Source organism: Aquarana catesbeiana, linkage group LG06, assembly GCF_042186555.1.
Source record: "Aquarana catesbeiana isolate 2022-GZ linkage group LG06, ASM4218655v1, whole genome shotgun sequence".
Lineage (NCBI taxonomy): Eukaryota > Metazoa > Chordata > Amphibia > Anura > Ranidae > Aquarana > Aquarana catesbeiana.
The window spans coordinates 417,595,519-417,603,449 of record NC_133329.1 but is presented as its reverse complement, the minus strand read 5'-3'; positions in this window follow the sequence as shown (position 1 = coordinate 417,603,449).

The following is a 7,931-nucleotide window of genomic DNA, read 5'->3' as shown; positions in this document are numbered from 1 at the left end:
CCCCCATATGTGAGGTGACCCCAAAACCAAGTGCCGGACATAACCCCGAAGAACCCACCAGGGGCGGGCCTTCCCTGTGACCCGGCGCCCAATGAGATATTGGGAAAACATGGAGGATGTGATACCCCCCCCCGATACACCGCTAACCCCACCCCCAATACACCGCTAACCCCACCCCCAATACACCGCTAACCCCACCCCCAATACACCGCTAACCCCACCCCCAATACACCACTAACCCCACCCTCACCCCCAATACACCGCTAACCCCACCCCCCAATACACCGCTAACCCCACCCCCCAATACACCGCTAACCCCACCCCCCAATACACCGCTAACCCCACCCCCAATACACCTCTAACCCCACCCCCCAATACACCGCTAACCCCACCCCCAATACACCGCTAACCCCACCCCCAATACACCGCTAACCCCACCCCCCAATACACCACTAACCCCACCCCCCAATACACCGCTAACCCCACCCCCAATACACCGCTAACCCCACCCCCAATACACCTCTAACCCCACCCCAATACACCGCTAACCCCACCCCCAATACACCGCTAACCCCACCCCCAATACACCGCTAACCCCACCCCCAATACACCGCTAACCCCACCCCCAATACACCGCTAACCCCACCCCCCCAATACACCACTAACCCCACCCCCCAATACACCGCTAACCCCACCCCCAATACACCGCTAACCCCACCCCCAATACACCGCTAACCCCACCCCCCAATACACCGCTAACCCCACCCCCAATACACCACTAACCCCACCCCCCAATACACCGCTAACCCCACCCCCCACCGCTAACCCTTACCCCACCCCCCAATACACCGCTAACCCCACCCCCAATACACCTCTAACCCCACCCCCAATACACCGCTAACCCCACCCCCAATACACCGCTAACCCCACCCCCAATACACCTCTAACCCCACCCCCCAATACACCGCTAACCCCACCCCCAATACACCGCTAACCCCACCCCCAATACACCGCTAACCCCACCCCCCAATACACCGCTAACCCCACCCCCAATACACTGCTAACCCCACCCCCAATACACCACTAACCCCACCCCCAATACACTGCTAACCCCACCCCCAATACACCACTAACCCCACCCCCCAATACACCGCTAACCCCACCCCAATACACTGCTAACCCCACCCCCAATACACCTCTAACCCCACCCCCAATACACCGCTAACCCCACCCCCAATACACCGCTAACCCCACCCCCAATACACCTCTAACCCCACCCCCCAATACACCGCTAACCCCACCCCCAATACACCGCTAACCCCACCCCCAATACACCGCTAACCCCACCCCCCAATACACCGCTAACCCCACCCCCAATACACCGCTAACCCCACCCCCACCCCAATACACCGCTAACCCTTCCCCCAATACACCGCTAACCCCACCCTCACCCCCAATACACCGCTAACCCAACCCCCCCAATACACCGCTAACCCCACCCCCACCCCCAATACACCGCTAACCCCACCCCCAATACACCGCTAACCCCACCCCCAATACACCGCTAACCCCACCCCAATACACCGCTAACCCCACCCCCCAATACACCGCTAACCCCACCCCCAATACACCGCTAACCCCACCCCCAATACACCGCTAACCCCACCCCCAATACACCGCTAACCCCACCCCCCAATACACCGCTAACCTCACCCAATACACCGCTAACCCCACCCCCAATACACCGCTAACCCCACCCCAATACACCGCTAACCCCACCCTCACCCCCAATACACCGCTAACCCCACCCCCAATACACCGCTAACCCCACCCCCCAATACACCGCTAACCCCACCCTCACCCCCAATACACCGCTAACCCCACCCCCAATACACCGCTAACCCCACCCCCCCAATACACCGCTAACCCCACCCTCACCCCCAATACACCGCTAACCCCACCCCCACCCCCAATACACCGCTAACCCCACCACCCCCCGCTAACCCCACCCCCAATACACCGCTAACCCCACCCCCAATACACCGCTAACCCCACCCCCCAATACACCGCTAACCCCACCCCCAATACACCTCTAACCCCACCCCCAATACACCACTAACCCCACCCCCACCCCCAATACACCGCTAACCCCACCCCCACCCCCAATACACCGCTAACCCCACCCCCCAATACACCGCTAACCTCACCCCCCAATACACCGCTAACCCCACCCCCCAATACACCGCTAACCCCACCCCCCAATACACCGCTAACCCCACCCCCAATACACCGCTAACCCCACCCCCAATACACCGCTAACCCCACCCCCAATACACCGCTAACCCCACCCCCAATACACCGCTAACCCCACCCCCAATACACCGCTAACCCCACCCCCCAATACACCGCTAACCCCACCCCCAATACACCACTAACCCCACCCCCCAATACACCGCTAACCCCACCCCCCACCGCTAACCCTTACCCCACCCCCCAATACACCGCTAACCCCACCCCAATACACTGCTAACCCCACCCCCAATACACCTCTAACCCCACCCCCAATACACCGCTAACCCCACCCCCAATACACCGCTAACCCCACCCCCAATACACCGCTAACCCCACCCCCCAATACACCGCTAACCCCACCCCCAATACACTGCTAACCCCACCCCCAATACACCACTAACCCCACCCCCAATACACCGCTAACCCCACCCCCAATACACCGCTAACCCCACCCCCCAATACACCGCTAACCCCACCCCCAATACACCACTAACCCCACCCCCCAATACACCGCTAACCCCACCCCCCACCGCTAACCCTTACCCCACCCCCCAATACACCGCTAACCCCACCCCCAATACACCGCTAACCCCACCCTCACCCCCAATACACCGCTAACCCAACCCCCCCAATACACCGCTAACCCCACCCTCACCCCCAATACACCGCTAACCCCACCCCCACCCCCAATACACCGCTAACCCCACCCCCAATACACCGCTAACCCCACCCCCAATACACCGCTAACCCCACCCCCAATACACCGCTAACCCCACCCCCCAATACACCGCTAACCCCACCCCCAATACACCGCTAACCCCACCCCCAATACACCGCTAACCCCACCCCCAATACACCGCTAACCCCACCCCCCAATACACCGCTAACCTCACCCAATACACCGCTAACCCCACCCCCAATACACCGCTAACCCCACCCCAATACACCGCTAACCCCACCCTCACCCCCAATACACCGCTAACCCCACCCCCAATACACCGCTAACCCCACCCCCCAATACACCGCTAACCCCACCCTCACCCCCAATACACCGCTAACCCCACCCCCAATACACCGCTAACCCCACCCCCCCAATACACCGCTAACCCCACCCTCACCCCCAATACACCGCTAACCCCACCCCCACCCCCAATACACCGCTAACCCCACCACCCCCCGCTAACCCCACCCCCAATACACCGCTAACCCCACCCCCAATACACCGCTAACCCCACCCCCCAATACACCGCTAACCCCACCCCCAATACACCTCTAACCCCACCCCCAATACACCACTAACCCCACCCCCACCCCCAATACACCGCTAACCCCACCCCCACCCCCAATACACCGCTAACCCCACCCCCCAATACACCGCTAACCTCACCCCCCAATACACCGCTAACCCCACCCCCCAATACACCGCTAACCCCACCCCCCAATACACCGCTAACCCCACCCCCAATACACCGCTAACCCCACCCCCAATACACCGCTAACCCCACCCCCCAATACACCGCTAACCCCACCCCCAATACACCGCTAACCCCACCCCCAATACACCGCTAACCCCACCCCCCAATACACCGCTAACCCCACCCCCAATACACCACTAACCCCACCCCCCAATACACCGCTAACCTCACCCCCCAATACACCGCTAACCCCACCCCCAATACACCGCTAACCCCACCCCCAATACACCGCTAACCCCACCCCCAATACACCGCTAACCCCACCCCCAATACACCGCTAACCCCACCCTCACCCCCAATACACCGCTAACCCCACCCCCAATACACCGCTAACCCCACCCCCCAATACACCGCTAACCCCACCCTCACCCCCAATACACCGCTAACCCCACCCCCAATACACCGCTAACCCCACCCCCCCAATACACCGCTAACCCCACCCTCACCCCCAATACACCGCTAACCCCACCCCCACCCCCAATACACCGCTAACCCCACCACCCCCCGCTAACCCCACCCCCAATACACCGCTAACCTCACCCCCCAATACACCGCTAACCCCACCCCCAATACACCGCTAACCTCACCCCCCAATACACCGCTAACCCCACCACCCCCCGCTAACCCCACCCCCCAATACACCGCTAACCCCACCCCCAATACACCTCTAACCCCACCCCCAATACACCACTAACCCCACCCCCACCCCCAATACACCGCTAACCCCACCCCCACCCCCAATACACCGCTAACCCCACCCCCCAATACACCGCTAACCTCACCCCCAATACACCACTAACCCCACCCCCAATACACCGCTAACCTCACCCCCCAATACACCGCTAACCCCACCCCCAATACACCGCTAACCCCACCCCCAATACACCGCTAACCCCACCCCCACCCCAATACACCGCTAACCCTTCCCCCAATACACCGCTAACCTCACCCCCCAATACACCGCTAACCCCACCCCCAATACACCGCTAACCCCACCCCCAATACACCGCTAACCCCACCCCCAATACACCGCTAACCCCACCCCCAATACACCGCTAACCCCACCCCCACCCCCAATACACCGCTAACCCAACCCCCCCAATACACCGCTAACCCCACCCTCACCCCCAATACACCGCTAACCCCACCCCCACCCCCAATACACCGCTAACCCCACCCCCAATACACCGCTAACCCCACCCCCAATACACCGCTAACCCCACCCCCCAATACACCGCTAACCCCACCCCCCAATACACCGCTAACCTCACCCCCCAATACACCGCTAACCCCACCCCCAATACACCGCTAACCCCACCCCCAATACACCGCTAACCCCACCCCCAATACACCGCTAACCCCACCCCCAATACACCGCTAACCCCACCCCCAATACACCGCTAACCCCACCCCCCAATACACCGCTAACCTCACCCCCCCAATACACCGCTAACCCCACCCCCCAATACACCGCTAACCTCACCCCCCCAATACACCGCTAACCCCACCCCCCAATACACCGCTAACCCCACCCCCAATACACCGCTAACCTCACCCCCCAATACACCGCTAACCCCACCCCCAATACACCGCTAACCCCACCCCCAATACACCGCTAACCCCACCCCCAATACACCGCTAACCCCACCCCCAATACACCGCTAACCTCACCCCCCAATACACCGCTAACCCCACCCCCACCCCCAATACACCGCTAACCCCACCCCCCAATACACCGCTAACCCCACCCCCCAATACACCGCTAACCTCACCCCCAATACACCGCTAACCCCACCCCCAATACACCGCTAACCCCACCCCCAATACACCGCTAACCCCACCCCCCAATACACCGCTAACCCCACCCCCAATACACCGCTAACCTCACCCCCCCAATACACCGCTAACCTCACCCCCCCAATACACCGCTAACCCCACCCCCAATACACCGCTAACCTCACCCCCCCAATACACCGCTAACCCCACCCCCAATACACCGCTAACCCCACCCTCACCCCCCCAATACACCGCTAACCTCACCCCCCAATACACCGCTAACCCCACCCCCAATACACCGCTAACCCCACCCCCAATACACCGCTAACCCCACCCCCAATACACCGCTAACCCCACCCCCCAATACACCGCTAACCCCACCCCCAATACACCACTAACCCCACCCCCCAATACACCGCTAACCCCACCCCCAATACACCGCTAACCCCACCCCCAATACACCGCTAACCTCACCCAATACACCGCTAACCCCACCCCCAATACACCGCTAACCCCACCCCCAATACACCGCTAACCCCACCCTCACCCCCAATACACCGCTAACCCCACCCCCAATACACCGCTAACCCCACCCCCCAATACACCGCTAACCTCACCCAATACACCGCTAACCCCACCCCCAATACACCGCTAACCCCACCCCCAATACACCGCTAACCCCACCCTCACCCCCAATACACCGCTAACCCCACCCCCAATACACCGCTAACCCCACCCCCCCAATACACCGCTAACCCCACCCTCACCCCCAATACACCGCTAACCCCACCCCCACCCCCAATACACCGCTAACCCCACCACCCCCCGCTAACCCCACCCCCAATACACCGCTAACCTCACCCCCCAATACACCGCTAACCCCACCCCCAATACACCGCTAACCCCACCCCCAATACACCACTAACCCCACCCCCCAATACACCGCTAACCCCACCCCCAATACACCGCTAACCCCACCCCCAATACACCGCTAACCTCACCCCCCAATACACCGCTAACCCCACCCCCAATACACCGCTAACCCCACCCCCAATACACCGCTAACCTCACCCCCCAATACACCGCTAACCCCACCCCCCAATACACCGCTAACCTCACCCCCCCAATACACCGCTAACCCCACCCCCAATACACCGCTAACCTCACCCCCCAATACACCGCTAACCCCACCCCCAATACACCGCTAACCCCACCCCCCAATACACCGCTAACCTCACCCCCAATACACCACTAACCCCACCCCCAATACACCGCTAACCTCACCCCCCAATACACCGCTAACCCCACCCCCAATACACCGCTAACCTCACCCCCAATACACCACTAACCCCACCCCCAATACACCGCTAACCTCACCCCCCAATACACCGCTAACCCCACCCCCCAATACACCGCTAACCTCACCCCCAATACACCACTAACCCCACCCCCAATACACCTCTAACCCCACCCCCCAATACACCGCTAACCCAACCCCCAATACACCGCTAACCCCACCCCCAATACACCGCTAACCCCACCCCCAATACACCGCTAACCCCACCCCCCAATACACCGCTAACCCCACCCCCAATACACCGCTAACCCCACCCCCCAATACACCGCTAACCCCACCCCCAATACACCGCTAACCCCAACCCCACCCCCAATACACCACTTACCCCACCCCCCAATACACCGCTAACCCCACCCCAATACACTGCTAACCCCACCCCCAATACACCTCTAACCCCACCCCCAATACACCGCTAACCCCACCCCCAATACACCGCTAACCCCACCCCCAATACACCTCTAACCCCACCCCCAATACACCGCTAACCCCACCCCCAATACACCGCTAACCCCACCCCCCAATACACCGCTAACCCCACCCCCAATACACCGCTAACCCCACCCCCACCCCAATACACCGCTAACCCCACCCCCAATACACCGCTAACCTCACCCCCCAATACACCGCTAACCCCACCCCCCAATACACTGCTAACCCCACCCTCACCCCCAATACACCGCTAACCCAACCCCCCCAATACACCGCTAACCCCACCCTCACCCCCAATACACCGCTAACCCCACCCCCAATACACCGCTAACCCCACCCCCAATACACCGCTAACCCCACCCCCACCCCCAATACACCGCTAACCCCACCCCCCAATACACCGCTAACCCCACCCCCCAATACACCGCTAACCTCACCCCCCCAATACACCGCTAACCCCACCCCCCAATACACCGCTAACCTAACCCCCCAATACACCGCTAACCCCACCCCCAATACACCGCTAACCCCACCCCCAATACACCGCTAACCCCACCCCCAATACACCGCTAACCCCACCCTCACCCCCAATACACCGCTAA